The sequence below is a fragment of the Dermochelys coriacea genome, chromosome 1 (assembly GCF_009764565.3).
Source record: "Dermochelys coriacea isolate rDerCor1 chromosome 1, rDerCor1.pri.v4, whole genome shotgun sequence".
Classification (NCBI taxonomy): Eukaryota; Metazoa; Chordata; order Testudines; family Dermochelyidae; genus Dermochelys; species Dermochelys coriacea.
The window spans coordinates 120,655,859-120,683,155 of record NC_050068.2 but is presented as its reverse complement, the minus strand read 5'-3'; the positions used below and the strand labels follow the sequence as shown (position 1 = coordinate 120,683,155).

The following is a 27,297-nucleotide window of genomic DNA, read 5'->3' as shown; positions in this document are numbered from 1 at the left end:
GTGCCACGAGTACTCCTTTTCTTTTTGCGAATACAGACTAACAGGGCTGCTACTCTAAAATTGTCTAGATACAAACTCTCCTTCATTATATTAAACCAATGCAAGATACCAAAGGAATCCTTATTTAGCATGAGTTCATTTAATAGCAGATGTGTAATCAAAACCTTCTATTCCTCAGATACAAACTGAACAAATTTGAATAATATTGGGACTGGTTAAAGAAATATCATATTGTTGCCCCTTCTTCTGACAAGAGTGTCACCATCTGGAAAGAAGTAGCAGGTTTTCAGGGCATTGGAGGTTGGTTTCCCAGTGGATGACAAATCAGTAATGTGGAGTCTGGATATACTCTATGTTTTAACTTGTTTTATATACATAGATACACCAGTCCTGAAATGAGATGGTAAAATAGCTTGCAGGGCAATCCATTCTTCCAGGAATGTCAGCCCAATCCCAATGCCTAGTCCCCAGTGAGCACCTTTTCTTGAAGAATTGACTTAATCAGAGACTAAGGCAGAGGGTAATTTCTCCTGCTGGTTTGAACAGTTCCTTCTTTCTTGATACTGCATATCTCAACAGCTAGATGCCATGTCTTCCTAAGTGTCAAAATTCGCTCATACCCTTAGTTTTCCATTTTCTTTCACTTTCTATATGTCTGCATTTCAAGTTGGGGTGTGATTCTCAGCTTGATGAGATATACTCACTCAAGCTCTTGTCAGGACAGACTAGCCACCGAATACATACCCATCCAACACCCTAGATAGATATTCAGGATGGCTAACGCATCCTGCCGCTTACACCACCATGGCTGCATTCTATTTTTAGCATGCTAGCTTAATGAGAGCTAGCGTAAGGATGTTTCCATGAGCTGGGAATCACAGCTCGAAGCGTAGACATACCCTATGCAAAACAGAAATACCTGGTGATGTCTGCCTTAACAATATGGAGATCACCTGAGGTCCTTACCAAGGTTAGAGCCTAGATTAGACTACAAATCCTTCCTTATTAACCCTAACCCAAAATTTGAAACAACGCTATGTGAATGACCTAGTGAATTATTCTACTGGCCCACTAGACTATAGTACAATAATAACCTGTTGGGTTACCTAGACCACAACATGTTTTAAAGTAAATATTAGCAGCTATTGTTTATTAAATGCTCATTACTAGGGTAAAAATGGCCTCTGTTATGTACACAGGCCCACCAACAGCAATTCCAGGCCCCAGGTCCAGGGCCGTTCCTGGTGGGGTGCAGGGCCTGGGGTGGAAGTGACAAATCCGTCACTTCCGGGACCGACCATGCTGGCCAATCGCACCAGCCCATGGGGCCCCCCCAAGCACGGGGCCTGGAGCAGTCGCACACACTTAGGAGCCCTATGGCTCTCATCCGGGCAATTTAAAAGAACCCAGGGCTTGGCAGCAGTTGCCAAGGGCCCCCGGGCCCTTTTAAACCGCCCGGGCCCTTGGGCAATCCCCCCACTCCCGCACATCGGCAGGCCTGCATGTACATGCACTCTTCTAGAGCACTTAGACTAATATAAATTTTCAAACCTATCCTTTTAAATGTTATGGTTCAGCCTGTTTGTTTGTTTTTCATGTTTCGAAGTGAATGCAAAATTTAAAAATAAAAAGCAAGGTAAAGATAAAAACATTCTTTGTAACTTACTGAGTGAAGGAAATAAAAATTTTAAAATGAGACAATATATAGGTCATATCCAGCTCTCCATACCCCATAGCACTACTTGCCTAAGAAGGAAAATTTGGCTCAGGATGTTGCTGCATAAAACAGACTAAAGTTCTTATGATCTACATAAATAGTCTATAGTTAAATGGGTATGTTATATAGCACTTGCCATGGTAACTACACTTTTTCATTGAACAGCACAATAATGGTAATGTAGAACATACATGAAATGTCACTGGGCATCACTTACTGAGATGGTCTGTTTGCTTTTCCCTTGGTGTAAATAACACATGACTTCTGTGAAAAGGAAACAAAGGTTGTTTGCTTTGTGGGTTTTCTTAAATGACCAATGTTAATGATCTTTTGTTTCTTTTATGAAAATTCTAGATGAAGAATTGTTCCATTATCCCTTCCTATCCACATAAACGTGAGTATTGTCAAAGTGGGACTGAGGTCAGATCAACAAGTGTGGAAAATCAGCATACCACAGATATGGTCCTGAGTGTTTAAAAACAATATTAAAATTAGCTTAAAATGACCTTCATTGCACTGAGACATTCAGTTCAGTATTTCACAAATTGACCACAAATTCTGCCAATGAGTGTTCTTTCTGAAGAATAATTTACACATGGTAGATACAATATTCTGGATAAATATTTCCTATCTAGTAAGTAATTAACCCATATGGCTCACTTATAAATACTGTATCTATAAAAGTATTGTTGCCAACATTAAAAAGTAAATAGTATTATATATTACACTAACACCTTGATTCCAGTTTTCACAAGTGATTACAAGCACTTGTTATGTCAAGCAAATTTTAATTGAGAACTCTATATAATTGTAATAATGTTTTTGGGAAATTGGGAGCCTTGGCGAAGAAGTCAAACCAAAGCATTTTAATTCCATGGTAAAGATTTGTTTGTGTATACATCTCCTTTGGATCCTGTAAGGAAAAAGTTAACTTTTTGTTTTTAGGGGATTTATTTTTTCCAATTTCATGTTGAAGCGTATAACATTATCAGTGTAAACTGAATTAATCAGAATAATAATTGAAAATCAGGGAACATTTAATTGAGCAATATAATAACATTGAATATAGAAACACTAATTTAGATATTTTTGTTAATGAATGAACTGTACAAAAGTAAATATTGACCTGAAACAATGTATTGTCTCATTCCTCACCTGTGACAAAAGAGAATCTTCAGCATCATCCACTTGTTTTGTTTTTAATTTCAAATGAGACAAGGTAGTTTATATATGGAGTAGAAAACATCATTCAAAAATAGACAACCTGCATGTTGTCAAATGGATTGATTCATAAAAATACATTTTTCTTGACCTTGACCCCAACAAGAAGTTCAATCAATGTTTACTTTTCACCTCCCTTCTTGTCATTACAAGCAGCAGCTTTTGGGTTCAGAATCATTCATATGTAGATTTCCCAGTGCTTTGGCTGACCTTTTTCATTTTTGCAAGTATTTAATTGTCCTCTGCAAATAACAAAAATGCTAACTAAAAATTAAATCCACCACTAAGCTTCCATACAAAAACTGAAAATAAATGGCTGATCTCTGGCAATATAATATAGCTCAGTAAGATGTTCTTCCAATGCTGGTAACATATACATTGATTTTCAACATCTGTTTTAAAATAGTGAAGCTTCCAAATGAGGTGCTTGTTAAATCCCCAGCCACTTGTGCAGAAGCACTAGTCTATTACCTGGTGCCTCTCTTAACAGAAGTAAGGTCAACTCAACCTTTCAGGGTTATGATATAATCCCAAGAGCACAGAATCACTTCTGGTCTGAGTCATATCAGTGCAAACATGGCAACAAAGTGCTTCATATTTCTGTCTGTAATTGCTAAGCTCTAGGGGAACTGAATATTTACTGGTCAAAATTGACTATAAATCACAATTAAGTTTTACCATATTTATTTGGGCCTGATTCTTATTTACACTAAGACCACTTTACAATGCTCATTTTACATCTACTTAAAGGCCCCTTTACACTTCTAGAGCAGTGTAAAGACAGGTTTCAGAGTAGCAGCCGTGTTAGTCTGTATTCGCACAAAGAAAATGAGTACTTGTGGCACCTTAGAGACTAACAAATTTATTTGAGCATAAGCTTTCGTGAGCTACAGCTCACTTCAAAAATGCATCCGATGAAGTGAGCTGTAGCTCACGAAAGCTTATGCTCAAATAAATGTGTTAGTCTCTAAGGTGCCACAAGTACTCCTTTTCTTTTAGAGCAGTGTAAAGTGGCTTTAGTGTTAATGAGGTTCAGTCCCATTTATTTCTAAGTACTGCAATGTAGGTTAGTAAAGAAGATAGCCTGTGATGAAGTGAGCTGTAGCTCACAAAAGCTTATGCTCAAATAAATTTGTTAGTCTCTAAGGTGCCACAAGTATTCCTGTTCTTTTTGCGAATACAGACTAACACGGCTGCTACTCTGAAACCTGTAGGTTTACTGGTACTCTGGTCTTTAGCTTCCAACAATATATAAACAAAGCTAAATCAGTATAGATTTCACATTGATTTATAAAAACAGGCAAGAAAGTTTGGGATCTCTGAGGAAACAAAGATTGATTCTATGCATCTTTTGTAATTACAGCAACTGCGCATGAGTTCATTTCAGAACTGGACACCAAGCTGAACCAAGGTACATTTCCTAATTTTAGGAAAATGTGTGCTATAACATACTAGGCAATGGAAGGACAGTGAAAAAGGGGGTTAGAACTGTCTGCAGCGCTGGCATTCTATGCTAATACATATCCTTACTGCACACTGCATGGGAGAGAAGGCTGAATAATAGTGAAGCATTTACAATTCAATTGCAAAGCTGTCCAAAGAAAAATGTCTGGGTAGTCAACCATGAGACTTAAACCTTGTCTACAGGGGAAGGATTTTGAAGATGCCATCACTAACGGGAAAATATAGAAACATCTGTGCTCTGCTCTCTCAAGCAGTCTTGCCGAGATGAGGTTACTCTTGACAGGTCTAGGCCTGCTGCCAGAGAGAGATGGGTGTGAACTACTTTCTCTGCCCTTCCTCCCAAATGTGCTGGTGTTATTATTTGTATTACAGTAAACCCTGGAGGCCATAACCAAGATCAGGGCCCCAGTGTTCTGGCACTGTACAGAAGCATAGTAAGGAATAGTCTCTTCTCAAGAATCACTTCAACAAGACAGAAAAAGGAAATACTATTGCCTCCATTTTACAAATGAGGAACTGAAGCACCGAGAGGTGAAGCGACTTACTCAGGATCAAACAAAATCGGTAGTAAACCTGGGAATTGAACCCAAATCTCCTGAATTGCAATGCTGTGCCTTAACCAAAAGACCACTTGTGTCCCTTGGGCGGGGATGGGGGATAGGGGAATAGTTGTTTCTGAGGCTACGTCTGCACTACAGCCAGGATCGACACGCTGAGATTGATTCACCAGCGGTCAATTTAGCGGGTCTAGTGAAGACCCGCCAAATCGACAGCAGATCGCTCTCCAGTCGACCCCCTGTACTCTACCCCTGACGAGAAGAGTAAAGTAAGTTGACGGGAGAGTTTCTCCCATCGACCCCCCGCAGTGTAGACCCCACGGTAACTCAACCTAAGGTACGTCAACTCCGGCTACATTATTCACATAGCTGGAGTTGCGTAGCGTAGGTCGACTTACCATGGTAGTGTAGACATAGCCTTAGACTCGAGACACCTGCAAGAAATGCATACAGGAGACATTCCCTTCAATGAGACTTCAGTTCTCCAAGATGGAACTGTAACGATGTTGGTTCTGGTGGGACCCAACTGAGAGTGCCAATTCAGGACAAATTGCTTTAAGCAGGGCAGTTACGGCCCAAGGCTGGGGTTTCTATGCACACCAAGGCAAACCAAACCAGCCTGACAGAGAGGACTTTGGTTTTACCCCAGTGGCTAACCACAAGTCACACAAGCAATTCCCTTAGATACTCCAGTTTCCCAGTATCATCACCAGTGCCACTCGTTATGGGGACGAATGGTTATGAAAACCAATACCCCAGTAAAAGAAAAAATGATTCTTTCGATCCCAAAGGACCATGCCCCAGACCAAGGTCAATATACAAATCAGATCTTACCCACAAATCACGCTGTTGCCAATCCTTTAGAATCTAAAATCTAAAGGTTTATTCATAAAAGGAAAAAAATATAAATGAGAGCTAGAATTGGTTAAATGGAATCAATTCCATATAGTAATGGCAAAGTTCTCGGTTCAGGTTTGTAGCAGTGATGGAATAAACTGCAGGTTTAAATCAAGTCTCTGGAGTACATCTGGGATGGGTCTTTCAGTCCTTGGTTCAAAGCTTCAGTGTAGCAAAGTTCCTCCAGAGGTATGAAGCGGGATTGAAGACCAGATGGAGGAGCTGCAGCAGCTTTTTATATTCTCTTGCCATGTGGTCTCTCTTTCTTTGTTCCAAAGACAAGCATTCCATCACATGGCATGGAAAAACCTCAGAGCTCTGTCCATAGGCATGTCTCTGCATACCTTGCTGAGTCACAAGGCATGTCTGCCTTCTCTCAATGGGTCAGTTGTATAGTTGTTGGTCCTTAAGGGGCCATCAAGCAGGTTAGGCATAGCTGACACCAACTTGTCTGGGATGTCACCCAGAGGCATAGCATAAGTTTGAAATACCAAAAGGATACACACATATAGAGAGGTTTCAGAGTAGCAGCCCTGTTAGTCTGTATTCGCAAAAAGAAAAGGAGTACTTGTGGCACCTTAGAGACTAACAAATTTATTAGAGCATAAGCTTTCGTGAGCTACAGCTCACTTCATCAGATGCATTTGATGGAAAAAACAGAGGAGAGATTTAAATACACACACAGAGAGAGAACATGAAACAATGGGTTTATCATACACACTGTAAGGAGAGTGATCACTTAAGATAAGCCATCACCAGCAGCGGGGGGGGGGGGAGGAAAACCTTTCATGGTGACAAGCAAGGTAGGCTAATTCCAGCAGATAACAAGAATATCAGAGGAACAGTGGGGGGTGGGGTGGGAGGGAGAAATACCATGTGGAAATAGTTTTACTTTGTGTAATGACTCATCCATTCCCAGTCTCTATTCAAGCCTAAGTTAATTGTATCCAGTTTGCAAATTAATTCCAATTCAGCAGTCTCTCGTTGGAGTCTGTTTTTGAAGCTTTTTTGTTGAAGTATTGCCACTCTTAGGTCTGTGATCGAGTGACCAGAGAGATTGAAGTGTTCTCCAACTGGTTTTTGAATGTTATAATTCTTGACGTCTGATTTGTGTCCATTCATTCTTTTACGTAGAGACTGTCCAGTTTGGCCAATGTACATGGCAGAGGGGCATTGCTGGCACATGATGGCATATATCACATTGGTAGATGCGCAGGTGAACGAGCCTCTGATAGTGGCTGATGTGATTAGGCCGTATGATGGTATCCCCTGAATAGATATGCGGACAGAGTTGGCAACGGGCTTTGTTGCAAGGATAGGTTCCTGGGTTAGTGGTTCTGTTGTGTGGTGTGTGGTTGCTGGTGAGGATTTGTTTCAGATTGGGGGGCTGTCTGTAAGCAAGGACTGGTCTGTCTCCCAAGATCTGTGAGAGTGATGGGTCGTCCTTCAGGATAGGTTGTAGATCCTTGATGATGCGTTGGAGAGGTTTTAGTTGGGGGCTGACGGTGATGGCTAGTGGCGTTCTGTTGTTTTCTTTGTTGGGCCTGTCCTGTAGTAGATGACTTCTGGGTACTCTTTTGGCTCTGTCAATCTGTTTCTTCACTTCAGCAGGTGGGTATTGTAGTTGTAGGAATGCATGATAGAGATCTTGTAGGTGTTTGTCTCTGTCTGAGGGGTTGGAGCAAATGCGGTTATATCGTAGCGCTTGGCTGTAGACAATGGATCGAGTGGTATGATCTGGATGAAAGCTAGAGGCATGTAGGTAGGAATAGCGGTCAGTAGGTTTCCGATATAGGGTGGTGTTTATGTGACCATCGCTTATTAGCAGCGTAGTGTCCAGGAAGTGGATCTCTTGTGTGGACTGGTCCAGGCTGAGGTTGATGGTGGGATGGAAATTGTTGAAATCATGGTGGAATTCCTCAAGAGCTTCTTTTCCATGGGTCCAGATGATGAAGATGTCATCAATGTAGCGCAAGTAGAGTAGGGGCATTAGGGGACGAGAGCTGAGGAAGCGTTGTTCTAAGTCAGCCATAAAAATGTTGGCATACTGTGGGGCCATGCGGGTACCCATCGCAGTGCCGCTGATTTGAAGGTATACATTGTCACCAAATGTGAAATAGTTATGGGTCAGGACAAAGTCACAAAGTTCAGCCACCAGGTTAGCCGTGACAGTATCGGGGATACTGTTCCTGACGGCTCGTAGTCCATCTTTGTGTGGAATGTTGGTGTAGAGGGCTTCTACATCCATAGTGGCTAGGATGGTGTTTTTAGGAAAATACCGATGGACTGTAGTTTCCTCAGGAAGTCAGTGGTGTCTCGAAGATAGCTGGGAGTGCTGGTAACGAAGGGCCTGAGGAGGGAGTCTACATAGCCAGACAATCCTGCTGTCAGGGTGCCAATGCCTGAGATGATGGGGCGTCCAGGATTTCCAGGTTTATGGATCTTGGGTAGCAGATAGAATACCCCAGGTCGGGACTCCAGGGGTGTGTCTGTGCGGATTTGTTCTTGTGCTTTTTCAGGGAGTTTCTTGAGCAAATGCTGTAGTTTCTTTTGGTAACTCTCAGTGGGATCAGAGGGTAATGGCTTGTAGAAAGTGGTGTTGGAGAGCTGCCTAGTAGCCTCTTGTTCATACTCCGACCTATTCATGATGACGACAGCACCTCCTTTGTCAGCCTTTTTGATTATGATGTCAGAGTTGTTTCTGAGGCTGTGGATGGCACTGTGTTCTGCATGGCTGAGGTTATGGGGTAAGCGAAGCTGCTTTTCCACAATTTCAGCTCGTGCACGTCGGCGGAAGCACTCTATGTAGAAATCCAGGCTGCTGTTTCGACCTTCAGGAGGAGTCCGCACATAAACACCACCCTATATCGGAAACCTACTGACCGCTATTCCTACCTACATGCCTCTAGCTTTCATCCAGATCATACCACTCGATCCATTGTCTACAGCCAAGCGCTACGATATAACCGCATTTGCTCCAACCCCTCAGACAGAGACAAACACCTACAAGATCTCTATCATGCATTCCTACAACTACAATACCCACCTGCTGAAGTGAAGAAACAGATTGACAGAGCCAAAAGAGTACCCAGAAGTCACCTACTACAGGACAGGCCCAACAAAGAAAACAACAGAACGCCACTAGCCATCACCTTCAGCCCCCAACTAAAACCTCTCCAACACATCATCAAGGATCTACAACCTATCCTGAAGGACGACCCATCACTCTCACAGATCTTGGGAGACAGACCAGTCCTTGCTTACAGACAGCCCCCCAATCTGAAGCAAATCCTCACCAGCAACCACACACCACACAACAGAACCACTAACCCAGGAACCTATCCTTGCAACAAAGCCCGTTGCCAACTCTGTCCGCATATCTATTCAGGGGATACCATCATACGGCCTAATCACATCAGCCACTATCAGAGGCTCGTTCACCTGCGCATCTACCAATGTGATATATGCCATCATGTGCCAGCAATGCCCCTCTGCCATGTACATTGGCCAAACTGGACAGTCTCTACGTAAAAGAATGAATGGACACAAATCAGACGTCAAGAATTATAACATTCAAAAACCAGTTGGAGAACACTTCAATCTCTCTGGTCACTCGATCACAGACCTAAGAGTGGCAATACTTCAACAAAAAAGCTTCAAAAACAGACTCCAACGAGAGACTGCTGAATTGGAATTAATTTGCAAACTGGATACAATTAACTTAGGCTTGAATAGAGACTGGGAATGGATGAGTCATTACACAAAGTAAAACTATTTCCCCATGGTATTTCTCCCTCCCACCCCACCCCCCACTGTTCCTCTGATATTCTTGTTAACTGCTGGAATTAGCCTACCTTGCTTGTCACCATGAAAGGTTTTCCTCCTTTCCCCCCCCTGCTGCTGGTGATGGCTTATCTTAAGTGATCACTCTCCTTACAGTGTGTATGATAAACCCATTGTTTCATGTTCTCTGTTTTTTCCACCAAATGCATCCGATGAAGTGAGCTGTAGCTCATGAAAGCTTATGCTCTAATAAATTTGTTAGTCTCTAAGGTGCCACAAGTACTCCTTTTCTTTTTACATATAGAGAGCATAATCATAACCAGCAAACCATAAACTTGTCTTAGACACCTTATTTGACCCCCTTTATACAAATTTGCTGCCACTGCAGGACCTTGGTTGCAACAATGATCTATACAGTCCCAGATTATGTCAATAACATCACAGGAACAAAGATACAATTAGCTCAGCTACTAGGGTAAGGGTTGTGACACTTTCTCCTGACATCACTTTTTGCTGCTGTTTTATAAGTTTTTCCCTTTGCAGCAAGAACTTAAGCTAATTGGAGGCTTATGTGACTGAAGCAAACATGTAGTTCAATCATAGAGTCAGTACATTTTCTAGCAGATGCACGTATCTGCCTTGTGTGTTCCTAGGCTGTATCCCATGGTTTGTACAACAAAAACTGTAGCAAGTTGGTGGAGCTTAATCTTTCTATTTGGTATACCATACCATCTTAAAGGTAAAATCCAAAATTGGTTCCCATATAAGAGCTTCATATGAGCAGCACAATCAAAGGGGTATCTGATCTGATTAAATGTGGGAGTCAGAGCAAAGCTACAGAAGCCTCACTGGAAAAACAAAGTTAATTACAGTGGAAAATTGATAGGATATTAACTGTTTCAAATGGAATTAACCTGGGATTGGAAAAATCTGAACTTTGGGGCAAAATATAAATGCTTCATTGCACGTGAAATCATATATGGACCTTCTGCAAAAATGGGAACATGGGCTTCATCTCAGATTCTAACTAGCTTTGAAAAGTTAGCTGCACATTTCCTTATGTTATGGATTCTTGCTTGGCCCACTCTTGCTCCCTCTCAGATGGAAGACCAAGGATCCAGTCCCCCTACTCTAAAGACTATTTTAGCATTATCCAAAGTGGAACAGCTTCAACGGAAGACATTGAGAAAGCCCCACAAAAGAATATCCTGTAACTTAGTGGTTAGTACATGCTTGTGAGAGGTGCGAGACCCCTGTTCAAATCCTTTCTATCCATCAAGCAGAGGGGTAAATTGAACCTGGAGCTCCCACATTCCACATAACTGTACTAATCAGTGAGCTAAAAGTTATAAAGTGGGCAGTACACTTCCTCCAGCTGATTTGTGTGGTGTGAAACAGGTACCTAACGCCTCACAAGAAATGTTTTAGGTGTCTAAGCTACCTCACTCCAGGAGAGAGTTTCCTGGCTATAGATCACTAGCAGAGTTAGGTGCCTACCTATAGCCTGGATTTAGGCATGTAATTCCATGAGAAGGGCAGGCCTAAAACACACCCTTTTGTCAGTATCTCCCACTGGCTTGTTTAGGTGGTTCCATGCCTAGTGTGCTGGCTTTTGGAGATCACATTCTTAGGTACCTGGTTCCCCGTGCGTTGTATAAAAGTCTAGGCACTTAACTCAGGTTTTATGAGTTGCAGTGTTGTTTCAATGATTTTCTAAGGGCCTAAAAGTTAGGAGTTGTGTCACTCAGCACTGCAATGCTCAAGTCCCTTTGTGGATCTGGGCCTAAGATCCCAGTATTGCTTTCACTAAAGTCAACGGCAAAACTCATAGCTCTATAGCTATGAACAAATACAAACAGCAAGGAGCCAAAAAATGGAATCTTTATCCCTAAACTTAATACATTCAGATTATGTCTGGTATAAGGTGATCACCGTTGTTAGATGGAAATAAGGGAAAATCACACAAAAAATGAGACAATGCTTTATTTTAAGGGACATTTTAGGGGACACAGCATTTCCCTTAGCATATCATGTATTTTTCTCTCAAGTATACATTTCTACTGCCCCCAAGTATGCAATGCAATTATCAGAAGCTTCAATTTAATGTTTAAAATAGTACTTATAAGTTTTAATACATAAGAACAACCATGGTAGCTCAGACTAATCCTGTCTTCCAGCACTGGCCAGTGCCAGATGCTTCAGAGCAAAGAACAGAACAGGGCCATTATCAAATGATCCATCTGCAGACATGGCAAACCCCTGAAAAAAATGCAGAAATTGGACTTGGTTTTGGCTTAATTGTCTTGTGAGTTGCTTGTTGGCTAGTTTTTAGCTTCTTGCTTGTTTGGTTTGTAGCTTGTTGCTTCTTTTTTTTGATTGGCTCCAGGTAAGCAGAGGTAAGGGGGGGGAGAGAGTCAGGGGTGCATAGCAGGCCCACCACAGTCCCAGACTGCATGCCCGGGGGATCAAGTCACATCGAGTGTTGGGGTTCTTAGGGATTGACTTGTTTGGCCTTGTTTTGAAATGGGATTAGCTTGATTTCTGGCTTATTGTGAAAATCAGGGTGCTTATTTACCACCTGAAAGTTGGCAACTGTGTCCATCTCCTGTTGTCCAGTCCCAGCTTCTGGCACTCAGAGGCTTAGGTTATGTCTACACAGCAAAGAAAAACTTGGGTGTGTCTTGTGATAATCGCCTTGAGGGCTGAATCCTCAGGCAGCCGCACTGGGGGCCAGGTAATTTACGTTCAGCGTGGGGCAGCCCTCAGCCTGGCCTCCCCTAACTTTGGAGGCCTCGATCTTGCAACCCTGTTACTGCCCCTTCGCGCAGCGTGTGTGTGCGGGAGACCCCACCCCCGAAGTGCTGACACAAGCCCACGGATTTTACACCCCTCTCTCGACTGCGTGCGGGGCCTGGCTCGAGACTGAACCCTTGGGCTTGGCAGACTCCCCGTCCTCTGCTGCGCAACTCCCCCCTGCCCCCACGGTGACGGTGGCGCCACGGGCCGCTAGGGAACGGTCCGACCCCAACATGGCCGCCAGCGCGCGCGCGCCCGGCCGCCCAACCGCCGCGTGCCGACCGCATCCGCGGCGGGACCCTCGGCTGCCTCCGCGCCCCGCCCAACGGGAAAGGTGGGACCTCTATGGTTCCGGGCGGAAAGTAGCGCGCCCCGATCTCGAGCGCGGTGCATGCCGGGATACCCTGCTATGCCCGCGAGTCCTCCGAGGCTGCGCCGCGCCGATATTCCTGTTTCTCCCAAGATGGTGGCGCTGGGTTCGGGGTGAGAGAGGCGCAAAGCGGGCCCTGCCCACCTCCCCGCCCGACCGCCCGCCCGCCGCCCTCCGGACCCCGCCGAGGCCGCAGCCCCGTCCCCTCGCCGCAGACCGGCCCGCCAGAGGCCAGCGGCGCCGCCTCCTCCCCCGCCCCGAGAGCAGCGCGGGCCCCGCATGAGCCCGGGCGGCAGCCGCAGCGATAGCGTCAGGGCCGCGCCGGGGAGCAGGCCGCAGCGCACAGGTCCGTACGCGGGGGTTAGGGGGAGGCTCAGCCTGGCCCGGCGGAACAGGCGCCGCCGGGCCCCGGCGCGCCGCGCCCCGCCCGCGTGTCCCTATTGGGACAGTTTCGCTTTCGCCGCTGGGGTGAGCGGGGAGGCCTCCGCTGTCGGGGCGGGGGGCGGGGATGGAGAGCGCCGGGCGGCTGCCCAGGTGCCAGGAGATGGGGGTGATCTCCGAGACAGCGGGGAGGTGCTGGTGGGGCCTCCGTTCTTTGCGGGGAGGTGCCCACGGGCAAGGTACGTGGTGTGAGCGGCCTCCTGTCTCTGGTGCACACGGTGTGGGAGGTCTCCTTAACGTGGGGCTGCGGCTTTGAGAGTAGGGGGTGGAGAGGAAGCATGACCAGTGCTTTGGGCATTACCTGGGGAGACGTCCAGTCCCTGCTCTGTCACCAGCTTCCTGTGTGACCTTGGACACGTCACTTAGCCTCTCTAGGTAGGTCTACACGGCGTTTTAGTACCCATAGGAGCCAGCTTCCGAGTCCAGGGCAATGCACTTGGGCTAGCAGGGCTCACTCTGGTGCTTTAAAAATAGTTGTGTAGACAGGGCTTTGAAGTTGTGGTGTGGGCCGGAGCTGGGGTTCTGAAACCCTGGCCTCCGCCCTGAGCCACAACTTCAAAGCACTGTCTACACAGTGACTTTCAGAGCACTAGCAGGAGCTGCACTAACCTGGGTCTGTGAACCCAGGCCAAAAGGCTTGCTCCTGTGGGTTCCAAAAGACTTTATAGACTCTGCCTCAGTTCTTTAAAATGCAGGTAATAGTACTTGCTTATCTCATACTGTGCTGAGAGTTACAAATATTAAAGATTAGGAGGTGTTGACATGCTACTGTGATGGGGGCCATATAAATGTGGTAGTCTATCGAAGGGGGCAAGCTGACTTGCTTGTGTAATATGTCATCCTGGTTGAAGAGTTGGACTTCCTGAGCTGTAAACAAGCTGCTCTTCAGTTCACTTTATTTAGTTAATGTTGATTGCAGGATTTTACTGCTTTTTGTGCCAGTGTTTAGCATCAAAAAGCAAATATATTGGCTGGATTGTGCTCCTTGGACACTCTCTGATCACGTTTCAAGTTATAACATAAGTAGTATGTTCTGAAGTTGTACCAGTGGCTGAGGGAAATGCTGGAGCTGTGGAAATGTTTTTATTAAATTGATTAGTTGTAAGAATATGGATACTATAAACACTATCTTGTTAGGGTTGTTACAGTCAAGGAAAGCTTTCCTTCACTTTCTGTGTAATAGCCACACTGCCGCTGGGTTCTAAGCATCTTTGGGCGGGAAATGTGTTCTAGGCACCATTCTTGTGATCTGAGACTTGCAAGAAGGCCCTGTGTCTATGGACTTCTGTGGGACTCTTTACAGATGCAAGGGCCAGCAAGGATCAGTTTGCCGGATTCCAAGTCTTATTTGGGGCAGGACATCAAACCTACTGTATCTGTGGCAAAAAGTCAGTTTTAGGGCAGAGACCTTGGTTTTTATTTTATTTTAATGAAAAGTGGCTAGCACATTTTGTGTGCTATCAGAACATATAATTTAATACACCATATGCACTGAAAACGCAAAAAAGCTGGGAAACAGATTTAAAGATACAGTTTCTATCAGTTTATAATACTATGAAAGTTAGTGTTTATTAAAAAAAGAAAAGGAGTACTTTTGGCACCTTAGAGACTAACAAATTTATTTGAGCATAAGCTTTCGTGAGCTACAGCTCACTTCATCGGATGCATTCCGATGCATAGTGTTTATTAGTGTGTGTGAACTGTAACCATATTCATCTTGTAAATTAAATCTCTAAAATGTGTATTAAAATTAATTTGAATAACTTTCTCGCATAATATCCATCATATTGACTTGTCTGTATATTCAGATTTTGATTATTCCTAGTTTTGGTCACTTTTAGCTGCGCATCTCAGAACTGTAATTTGTGTCAACTGTTACAACATAAACCAGTCTTTGTGTCAACTGTTGCAACATAAACCAGTCTTAGAATAACTAGTTATCACAGTATTAGGTAATATATGGCACGATTTATCACACTGGAATTTAAAAGAAGATCCTTGTTCTGTCTACTCTTGTGTTTTCCATCACTACAATATGAGTACGTCCCAAGAATTTAAAAATAAATAAGAATGGCTGTACTGGGTCACACCAATGGTCCATCTAGCCCAGTAGCCTGTCTTCTGCCAGTGTCTAATGCCGGGTGCTTCAGAGGGAATCAACAGAATAGATAATCAAGTGATCCATTCTGTGTCGCCTGTTCCCAGTTTCTGGCAAACATAGGCTAGGGACACTTCAGAGCATGGTTTTGCATCCCTGCCCATTCTGGGCAATAGCCACTGATGGACCTACCCTCGTGAACTTACCTAGTTCTTTTTTGAATCCTCTTTTAGTCTTAGGGCATGGCTACACTTGCAGATGTAGAGAGCTTTGAGTTAAACCAGCCTTCACAGAGTGCAGTTGGGGAAGTGCTGCAGTCCGTCCACACTGACCGCTTCAAGCGCACTGGCGTGGCCACATTTGCAGTCCTTGCAGCAGCATTGGGAGCATTGCATTATGGGCAGCTATCCCAGCATGCAAGTGGTTGCAATGTGCTTTTCAAATGGGGAGGGTGGAGTGTTAGAGGGAATGTGATATGTATATGTTGGGGGTGAGAGTGGGTTTTTGGGGGGCTGAGAGCGTGTCAGCATGCTGTCTTGTAAGTTCAGACAGCAGCAGAACCCCTTCATCCCCTCCCCACCCCACCCCCCACAGCATTCCACACTAATGGTTTGCTTTGTCTCGGAGCAGATAAGCAGCCGGTTGTCAGAAACGGAGCTTTCAAAGGGCATTTCCGCATTCCTACAGCCGATTCCCAACAATGACGAGTGGCCACTTGACTTAAGGGGATTATGGGATGTTTCCAGAGGCTGATCAGAGCGCACTAAAGCAACACCTCGTTCACACTGGCACCATGGTGCTCCAGCGAGGGCGAAGCAAACATTATTCCACTCGCCGAGGTGGAGTACCAGCAGCGCTGTAGCCGCGGAGTCAGAGCGCTCTGTGTGCCTTGCCAGTGTGGACGGGTAGTGAGCTAGTGCTCCTGGGGCTCCTTTATTGTGCTGTAACTCGTAAGTGTAGCCAAGCCGTTAGCCTTCACAACAACCTCTGGCAAAGAGTTCCACAGGTTGACCGTGCGTTATGTGAAGAAATACTTCCTTTTGTTTGTTTTAAACCTCTGCCTATTACTTTCATTTGGCGACCCCTAGTTCTTGTGTTATGAGAAGGAATAAATAACACTTCCTTATTTACTTTCTCCACACCGGTCTTGTTTTTATAGACCTCTATTGTATCGCCCCTTAGTCATCTCTTTTCCAAGCTGAAAACTCCCAGTCTTATTAATCTCTCCTCATATGGAAGCTGTTCCGTACCACTAATTACTTTGTTGCCCTTTTCTGTACCTTTTCCAATTCCAAGACCAGATCTGCCCGCAGTATTCAAGAATACCATGCATTTATATTGAGGCAATATGATATTTTCTGTCTTATCTATCTGTCCCTTTCCCAGTGATTCCCAACATTGTTTGCTTTTTTGGCTTTTACCAATATTTAAGTAAAAACATGCATCTTCATTCCTAGGCTTTAAGAGAAATAGTTTGATTTGCTTAGAATTTATTTTTGGTTTTGATTTTAGTGTGAGTGGGTTTGTGCTCCTCTGTCTTTGAAAAAAGAAGTTAGAAGGAAAGTTAGGTTGAAGGAATTAGTTTTGTATTTAGCTCTGAAAATGGTGAAGTCCATGGTCATTATTACCTTTTGTGGGAGTGAGCTCCATAGGATAAATCCAGCTCCTGTGAAAATTCCAGCTTCGTACCTCTTTCTTTTAAAAATTCACACAAGTTTATGTTTAAAACTCATTCTGCTTATTGCTGCTGTTGCTAAGAAGCAAATGTCAATGATGTTCCTTGTGATTGGCAGTTTTTGTGGATTTTAGTTAACTAATGAAAGAAAAGCATTGGTAGGTAGTATTAAATTGGCTTTTTAAAAATAATATTTAAGGTTTGTCAAATACAAATTGTCACATTACCTAACTTGTCCTATTATAATGTCTATTTTCAGAAGGCTTAAGAGCTGTCTGTTTTATATTATGTTGCGCTGAAACTTATTACAAACTTGTTCGCCAAGATAGATGTTTCTTAAGTTAATTAAAACTACACTTTTAGCATGCAAAGTTTAAAAAAAAAAAAAAAAAAAGTAGTAGCACTTTGGTTGATTTCAGAAGCTATTCAGTAGAACCGTTACTTTAAAAAAAAAACAATGCTCACTTTTTTAAAGTTAGAAAGCATGATCATAATGCTATTGCAAGACCTTAACAGATTTATCAGCACTGGGTTATCTTCTAAATTTTCCCACCATAACTACTCCCTGGTAGTGTTACTAGTGTAGACAAGCTGTTGGAGTTTTTAACCACCATGTCAACTAAACCAGTACACTCCCATTGCATTTTCAGTTCAGAGAACCCTGAAAAGTTGTGCATCTTGCATATGGCTCAATTTTTCCAGCTTCATTTTTTGTTATAATAAAGGAGAGGTATTGATCACTTCTCTGCATTAGCAAAGTTTTCTTGCCTGTTATGTCCCACAGTGATACATTTCATGATGTATCACAACAGGCTTTGTGGGATCTATAAAGAATTTAATAGCTTAATTTATACTTATTAATAACCTGGATGCCCCATTTAACCAATATTCTGGATAGTTGAGATACTTGATATGCAGTTCTGTACAGTTTAAAGTCATTGCTTTTATTTGAACCATTTAAATGTTGATGTACAATGCACCATGACACTGTAGGTGGGATATTTTAATGCTGTATGCTTGTTTAGCAGCTTCAGTAATCCTTTGGACATGACACCTTCAGTGCTTTTTTATCAACCTCAGTTCTGTTTTAAACTTCTGCACTGCTGAAATGTTTTGAATGCATAAAAGTCAAGAAGTCTAGTTGATGAGGAACCACATCTCTTCTGCATTGCAAATATATTTTCTCATCTGTTTACTTATTTGTAAAATAGATGTAATATTTATCTAACTTATTAGGGTATTCTGAGATATGATTAATTTATGTACATTATTTTGACATCCTGCTATTAAAGACAGTGTAAAGTATATAAATGTAAACTATTTATGTAAAAGCATACACAAACTATAGCTTCACTTTTCTTCTCTCCCTCCCATCTCTCAAAAACATTATCAGTGAAAATTGAGGATGCTGAGTACTAATGGGATTGGATCTGTAATAAATAAGTGAGGTTCATAATGAGTTAACGTAAATTCTCATTAAGGAATAAGTCTTTCCTATCATCACCAGCTGGCAGGAGTAGGTCCATTTGTAGTTCCCTCCTAGTAGATGATTCATGATTCATACAGGCAACATATTTCCACATACGGCCCATGGAAAACATGTACTTGTGCTGCTTTGGTGTGTGGTAGTCTTTGGTTATGCTTTCTGCTTTTGGCCTATATGTAATGAAACTGACTGCTTATGCACTAAGGGCCTGATTTTCAGAGGTGCTGGGCACCTGCATTTCCCATTTATGTTAATTGGACTTGCTGATGCTCAACAATTCTGAAAATCTCATCCTGCCTCTTTTGATTTTCTTTCCACCACCTCCCTACAGGCCCTCTGGGTTCAAAGGTGAATGGAAAGGGGTTCCATTGATCCTCTTTTTCTCTCCCAGCCTTTCATGGAGCAGGGATTTTGGATCTTCCATACACACACTTGGAACAGGAGAGTACAGAAGAAAATATGGTGATATTAAAACTGGTTACTTTCGCATGAATGGATTCTTTATAACAAAGGAGGCAGTGAACCATTTTTGTAGGGAGCTGAATGTGAGAAAGTTTAGGTGTTTGATTTTCCGCATAGCTATGAAACTGGTCCACGCTTTTCTCCAGGGATGCTTGTGCACGTAGTAGCTAGATCTCCTGAGGTGGATTTGGAGAGAACTGCCAATGCTTTACTGTATGTCTACACTGCAGTAAAACACCCATGGCTGGCCTCTGTCAGCTAATCCGCACTCACAGGTCTCAGGTTGCAAGGCTGTAAAATTGCATTGTAGCCATTGAAGATCGAGCTGGAAGCTGGGTTCTGAGACTCCAGCCCAATCCCAAACATTTTCACTGCAATTTAATAGCACCGCAGCCTGGGCAGCTGCTGGGGCTCACAGGGCTATGGGCCAGCTGCGAGTGTTTCATTGTAGCATAGAAATACCCTTAATGTTTTATGTCTCTTCTTGTGCAACAAGAGTTACCTCCCTGTGCTGTTATGAATGAGATGTTTCCCAGATCCTACCTCCTGATTCTGCAACAAGAAAGGAGAGGGAAGCATTAAAAAAGGGCCACTCACTCTAACCTTAACAGGAATTCTCTTAAAATAAAATAAATAAATCGGTGAAATCCTGGGGAAACAGGAATCTTGCATTCACAAAAGCTTGAGCAGGGAATCAAAGGTAGTAAACAGGTATCTGGTGTTGTGTAGGTAAGGCACTAAATGAAGTAGAAATAACTTAACTTTTTTGGAAGATGACAGTAATAGACATGGGAAGGATAGATTTGAAATAGAGGAAGCTTTTAGATTCCTGAGACACTCAATGGCATGGAAGCACGATTGAAGGAAGCAAATGTGAGAAATGAACCCTGGTTGAGAATTAGTACATAAGACCATAAGAATTGCCATACTGGGTCAGAGGGGTCCATCTAGCCCAGTATCCTGTCTTTCTACGATATAACCGCATTTGCTCCAACCCCTCAGACAGAGACAAACACCTAAAAGATCTGTCATGCATTCTTACAACTACAATACCCACCTGCTGAAGTGAAGGAACAGATTGACAGAGCCAGAAGAGTACCCAGAAGTCACCTACTACAGGACAGGCCCAACAAAGAAAATAACAGAACGCCACTAGCCATCACCTTCAGCCCCCAACTAAAACCTCTCCAACGCATCATCAAGGATCTACAACCTATCCTGAAGGACGACCCATCACTCTCACAGATCTTGGGAGACAGGCCAGTCCTTGCTTACAGACAGCCCCCCAACCTGAAGCAAATCCTCACCAGCAACCACACAACAGAACCACTAACCCAGGAACCTATCCTTGCAACAAAGCCCGTTGCCAACTCTGTCCACATATCTATTCAGGGGACACCATCATAGGGCCTAATCACATCAGCCACATTATCGTTCACCTGCGCATCTACCAATGTGATATATGCCATCATGTGCCAGCAATGCCCCTCTGCCATGTACACTGGTCAAACTGGACAGTCTCTACGTAAAAGAATGAATGGACACAAATCAGACGTCAAGAATTATAACACTCAAAAACCAGTTGGAGAACACTTCAATCTCTCTGGTCACTCGATTACAGACCTGAGGGTGGCTATCCTTCAACAAAAAAGCTTCAGAAACAGACTCCAACGAGAGACTGCTGAATTGGAATTAATTTGCAAACTGGATACAGTTAACTTAGGCTTGAATAGAGACTGGGAATGGATGAGTCATTACACAAAGTAAAACTAGGTGGGTTTACTTCATCCGCCGATGAAGTGAGCTGTAGCTCACGAAAGCTTATGCTCAAAATAAATTTGTTAGTCTCTAAGGTGCCACAAGTACTCCTTTTTCTTTTTATGAGAATGAAGAAAATTTTTTCCAGGGATAGACTTAAAGGAAGTAGTGATCTGCTTCTCTTGGGAGAAAGTCTTAGGGGAGCTTCAAAACTATCTATAGAAAGCATTTCATATCAACTGGAGAAAAGGGCCGGTTGATTCAATATAAATATCTTCTTTTTAACCATCAACCTTTTTTTAATAAGTTGAGCCTGCTTCCCCTTATCAATTTTACAGATCCCATGGTTTGAGAGAAGTAGGGATGGTGTCACCTGCTTGTTTTTTCTACTACCTCCTTCCATCTTTCCCACCCTCTTTGCAGAATAGTGGAGAATTTCAGAGGAAGAGCTGCAAATGCTCAGCTGTGGAACTATATTGGTGATGTCTTTAAATCCTCACTTCAGTGGCAGAGGCAAGAGGGGTGAGCCAACCACTTCTTTGAAGCATCCTGCTCTTTTTTTACTTGGGCGCAGGGTGGGGTCAGAGGGCGGCAGAAAATGTGTTTTAAGAGAAACTTCTGAAACTCATCTGAACAGAAAACTTGAATTTTCCTTGGTGGGTGAAAGAGGCTTTATAGTCTTGATGTGTGCATTCGCTGTCGTTATAACTACGTGGATTGTAAGGCCTGGTCTGCACTTAAAATTTAGGTTGGTATAGCCACAGTACTCAAGGATGTAAAAAATCCACATTCCAAGTGCCATAGCTGTGCCAACCTAACCCCCAATGTAGATGCAGCTAGGTTGATGGGTTCTGTCAACTTAGCTACCATCATTTGGGGAGATGGCATTCCTATCATAATGGAAGAAACCCTTCCATAGGCTGCATCTACACTACAAGGTTATGCCAGCATAGCTACAGCGCTGTAGCTATGTCACAACGGACACTGTAGCGTAGATGTGGCTTTAGACTTTTCAGCAAACATATTGCAGCTTTCATCCAAGTCATTTTAAAAATATTGCTACACGTTTACATACATTGTTAACCCACTGTTCTTACACCTTTTTTTCAAAATCCCACTAACCCACGCAGTCCTCCTTGCTGTCCACCATCGCTGAGAGAAGCATGGAGCCTGCACAGCTCTGCACTATTGTCATGAGTGTTACAAGCACAGGGAGCACAATCCTGGAGCATTTGCAGAGCCACAAGAAGAACCAAATGAATGGGGAACGGCCTTCCTTGGAGGATGGCTGGCTGTGGGGCATAGCGAGAACCAATTCTGGGTTGTTGGTGGCGTTCACAGAGCAGTTCTAGGCAGTGGCGCACTGCTTCTGGGCCTGAGAAACAAACTCTGGTGGGATGGAATCAAATACAAGTTTGGGATGATGAGCAGTGGCTGCATAACTTTTGGACACACAAGGCCACATTTCTTGATCTGTGCTGAGCTCATCCCAACCACTAGCACAGAGACACCAAAATGAGAGCTACACTAAGGGTGGAGAAGTGAGTGGTGATCGCAGTGTGGAAACTTGCAACACCAGTTTGCTACTGGTCAGTCGGGAATCAGTTTGGAGTCGGGAAATGGACCGCAGGGGCAGTTTTGATGCAAATGTTCAGGGCCATTAATCGCCTCTAGCTATGCAAGACTGTGACTCTGGGTAATGCGCAGGGCCTAGTAGATGGATTAGCAGCAATGGTGTTCCTGAACTGCAGTGGAGCGATAGATGGCACACGCATCCCTATTTTGCCACCAGGTCACCTCTCTGCTGAGTACATCAACAAAAAGGGCTATTTTTCTATGGTTATGCAATCATTCATGGATCACTGGGGATGCTTCACCAACATCAATGATGGCTTGTTAGAGAAGAAATATGACCCATACATCTTTAAGAATATAGGACTGTTCAGAAACTACAAGCAGGGACTTTCTTTCTTGACCAGTGGATTACCACTGGGTGGGAATGTTGAAATGCCAGTAGAGATCCTGGGAGGGCCGGCCTTCCCCTAGGTCACAAAGTCAAACACCAGCCACCTTGACATCACCAAGGAACCATTCAGCTACCAGCTCAGCAGATGCAGAATGACAGTTGAATGTGCTTTTGGTCGTCTGAAGGATCACTGACTTTGTTTACTCACAAGATTGGACCTCCAGTGAGAAAAATTTCCCACTGATTAGAGCTGCCTTCTGTGTCCTGCATAATATATGTGAAACAAAGGGGGAAAGATTTTTCCACCGAGGTGGAGGTGGAGTGGCTGTCTGCTGAATTTTAACATCCAGGTACAAGGGCTACTAGAAAAGCTCAACGTGGACCTATACAGCTCAGGGAGGCTTTGAAAGATAGTCAGCCAGAGTAGTGTGTGGTGTTGTGGTATGCTCCACCTGATCCTGCTCTTTTTGTAGTCTAGTAAGGATTGTGTGGTGACTGCTGTACATGTAGGAATATAATGTTCAGTGCAACTATTTTTTGTTTTTGCATGATCCTGCAAGTTGTGTGTCACTGTTATGAACTGTCTTTCCGCTGGAGCAATTCAGTCGATTCAAGAGAAACCGGGTGGATTTTAACCATTTATTGAAAACTACAATAGAAGTAAGTAAACAATCTCACTCCCTGCTGGGTGGTCCAGCGAGACATACCAGCTGCAGGCAAATGCATCTACCCCTCCCTCCCCCCCGTTTAGAGTCTCATCACTACTCCACCACACAGAGAAGCTCTGAACACCCTCCTATATATCCTGAGTTATGCATGTGCCTTGTAATGGTTACGTGCAGGGTGGATTTGATTTAAATCAGATTGCTTTAAATCATGATTTAAATCGCTAGTCAGGAAGACTCGATTTAATCATGGATTTCTACATAAAAGTGCATTCTTGTTGGTTGTTATAACCTTCATACATATTCTTCACAACTCAGAGTTAGATGTAGGTTTCATTTTTAGAAGGTACACACAATACATTTTTAAAGTGATTTATTTTGGAAACTTTTCAGATTAGTTTTACAGCTATATCAGAAAATGAATGATTTTTGGTTATTTCATTTACCAAAGGTAATTGAAGCAGATAGTTCACCTATCAGTGACTTCATAAATATCTCCAATTCAACAGGTTAATCATTAATATTTGGAGGATTTTCTTTCCATGCTGTATTAGGAGGAGAACATCACCAGTCAGACATATAAATTGTTTTATTTAACTAAAACAACAACGTTATGTATTCTGGATTTTTTTTTTCTTCAACAGCAAACATAATATTTTAACAAAATAAGCATATGAATTTTTGAATTTAGTTACATTCAGGTTTTTTAAAATCAAGTTTGTTTTTGTTCATTCTTTTTAACTAAAATAGTTCTGCAGCTAACTCAGTTATCCTCACTTTCATTTTCCTGTTTGTTCACAATCTGGAAAAGAAAAACAAACTTTCCTGCTTTTTCAGGTCCCAAACAATTTCTCAATTTGGAATGAATTAGCCCAAAGGGAGAAGATATTCTTTCTACACCGGCAGAAGAAGCTACTGCTGTTAATAGTGAGATTATCACTTCAACAGTCTCTGAATCCAAGTTCTTAAGTGACTTCCACCAGTTCACTGGTATGACTTTCTTTAAAACACCATCAGCAAACATATATTTCTTGAATACCCTTAGCTCAGCATGTATTCAACATTTCTCTTAAGCCCAATGTTGAGAACTTTGGCTGTGACAGTGCCATCTCTTTTTTCACGATTTTGTTCACAAACTCTCATCAGATTAGGCCAGTTCTTGAGATAGTGCTCAAAACAGTCCACTGTTGAGTTCCATTGTATGTCTTGTGGGAGAGTTAGTTTGGTTCCTCCCACTTTTTTCAGAGCAGTTGCTGCAGAGTGGTTGTTACTGAAGTATTTTGCCATTTCAACAACATTAGCCTTTATTTCTGGAACACTGAAGTCTTTGGCTAGGAGGTGCATCAAATGAGCACTGCAACCATATGTTGTTAGGTTGGGATTCTCTTCTAAATAATTTTTTCTCATCTTGGATACATTTGCAGCATTGTTTGTGACCAAGCTGCATACTAAACATTTGAATTTTTTTCATAGTTTGTTATAGCTTTTACTGCTACTTCTTGTAAGTATTCTGCTGTGGTGCGCGTTTCCTGATGCATTAGTTGTTTCTGTACGGAAGACATTCCCTTCTTCTGTGGTCACACAAGCACATACAACAGGATCGTTGTGAACATTGCTCTACCCATCAGGACTCAGGTTAACAATTTTACCCTCTAGACCTTTTGCACACTGCTCAAATTCTTTCATACACTTTATCCAGCAATTTGCCTGTGACATTTGCTCTGTTGGGTGGACTGTATCCTGGTCTTAATGACTGAACCATGTTAATGAAGTGTGGGTTCTTAATCATACGGAAAGGAGAGTTTGTTGCATAAACAAACAGGGAAATTTTTTCATCAATTACCTTTTTGTAATCTGCTGGTTCTTATCACAAACTTTTGTGTTTTCTGAATGATGGAGTGTTTTGTTTTGTTTTTCTTTTTGCTACGGGTGATATACTGTGGCTATGTGACATATATGTTGTGACTGAAACACTAATTGGCAGATAACTATGAAACATCAATCCATTTTGTGAAAGTATCCACTTACCAAGAGGTATTTATTTCCTCTAGGTGTGGTAGATAATGGCCCAGTATAATCAACTTGCACCTTAACGCATGGACCATATATCCTCTGGTTTATTAAGGGAATCTTGCTTCTTCCCTGATCTGCGTTGACAGTATCACACTGCAAGCAATTTCTGACATATTGGTCAATATCAGATTGTACCAAGGACCACCAAGCTGTTTGCAATACACATTCAGTTGAATGAGCAATGCTCTGATGCCCCCCTTGATCACATGCAAGATACATGGTGTCATTTTGTAAGTGGTTAGGCACTACTCTCATCCGCTGGCTTTGTGGCGCTGCTATGAGTAGACCACCCTCTTCAGGTAGTATTCAAAGAGGAACTACTCCCTCATTATCTTTTTTTTAAAGAGAGATTTCTTAGAGAGATTGTTTGTTCTGCATTTCAGCAAGACTGTATTTTCTGACTCTGGTGTTTGAGTTCTTGCTACAACATTTTGTTGTGGAGATTGCCAGCAGGGTACATTTAATGCTCCCTGTTTAGCATCAAAATCAGCCTTATAGGACCCACAGCAGAATGGAACATGCTTTTGATGAGCTTTTACTTTGCCAATTAGTTTCATTTCTTCTCCTTTTAAAAAGGATAACTGTATACAGATATAAATCAGTGAGCAGTACAGGTTTACCATCTGAACTAAACATAGCATTTTCCTCCCATTCTGAAAGCCAGTCAACTAGAGCCATGCACACCCATTGAGAATCAGAACACAAGTACAGATCTTTTTCTAAGGAAACATTTTCCAAAACTCACTTCACCCAATTCAGCTTACTGAGCCAAATGTATATTATGTTTGCTTGCAATCACTATCTAATTGACAGGATCTATAAGTGCAAAACCAGTGTAGGCTCTTCCATCAATGTGGTATGATGAACCATCTGTAAGCCACACCTGAATAGATTTTAGTTCAAAAAGCTCTCTCATCCCATTTGGAGCCTCAGAAAGATATTTCTTTCAAGTGCTCAGTTGAAGAAGTGGGTACTCATGGGGATTCCCACCTACCTATAAACCTAAAGCAGTTTTAGATTGTCCAGGCAGAGTCTTTACCTGCAAATCTCAATCCATTAAAGCTAAAGTCCAGCGAGCCAGCTGAGAATTTGATACCTGTCCATCTTTAATTTGCCCAGAGAAAAGATATTTTAGAAGGGTGTGAAGAGTCCTAAGGACTATGTGTTTAACTCTGTAAGAGATTCAAAATGTTGAATGGCCCAATACACTGCTAGAACTTGTTTTTTGCTTGCAGAAAATTTTTCCTCCACTCAGCTAGGAAGCAGGAAAGCGTAGGTGATAGGTTTATCCTTGCTTAACTGAAGCTGCATTTACACAGCAGAAAGAGCTGTCGATGAAGCTCCTACTTCTAAATAAAAGGTTTTTGTAAGTTAGGATGTACTGGTGCAGCTATCTGGGCACTTTTTGATGTTAAGCCATGGACTGCTTGATTGTGTTTTAGACTTCCATTCCCAAATTTCTCCCTTCTTGAGAAGTCTATACAGTGGTTTAGCAATTTCAGCAAATGCTGGAATAAATTCCCTATTGAATCCTGCAAATCTCAGAAAGGATCGCAACTCATGTTCAGAGTACTGGGAGGTCTAAGATACCTTGGACTTGTTCCTGAAGGGGCTGTCAGCTATCAGGGCCAATTTCAGTTCCCAGGAAGGATACTTTATTCCTGCCTATCTGAAACTTCTTCCCATTTAATTTTAACCCTGTCTCAGTCAGTAGTTTAAACAACCAAGTTAGGCCTTCTCTGTGTGTTTCCTCAGTTTCTGAGGCAACTAATATATTATCATCATGTACCAATACCTGATCAGTTTCTAAAAGAGGAGACAGAAACTTGGTTATGGCTGCATGAAATAATGTGAGAGTTATTAAATCC

The 27,297-nt window shown here is 42.8% G+C and overlaps 1 protein-coding gene and 2 long non-coding RNA genes across 8 annotated transcripts in view; 2 read left to right on the top strand and 1 right to left on the bottom strand.

Annotated features, from left to right (window-relative positions):
• LOC122455695 overlaps nt 1-4,608 on the top strand; it is a 46,132-nt gene extending 41,524 nt beyond the window's left edge. Inside the window, exons 3-4 of the long non-coding RNA XR_006274102.1 lie at nt 2,072-2,111; nt 4,302-4,608. This is a non-coding gene — a long non-coding RNA (uncharacterized LOC122455695). The remainder of the gene's footprint in view (nt 1-2,071; nt 2,112-4,301) is intronic.
• Nucleotides 4,609-11,610: 7,002 nt separating this feature from the next.
• Nucleotides 11,611-13,667, bottom strand: LOC119850419. Its single transcript, XR_006274111.1, has 2 exons — nt 13,548-13,667; nt 11,611-11,898 (listed from the first exon to the last, which is right to left on the bottom strand). It is a non-coding gene; the product is annotated as an uncharacterized LOC119850419 (long non-coding RNA).
• The window catches only part of UBE3A (ubiquitin protein ligase E3A), a 109,002-nt gene continuing 94,540 nt past the window's right edge, over nt 12,836-27,297 (top strand). For 5 of the 6 annotated variants that reach the window (XM_038388304.2, XM_043492001.1, XM_038388278.2 and 2 more), the window contains exon 1: nt 12,836-13,151. The gene's annotated coding sequence lies outside the window, so the exon portion shown is untranslated. The other variant, XM_038388287.2, reaches the window with a different exon arrangement.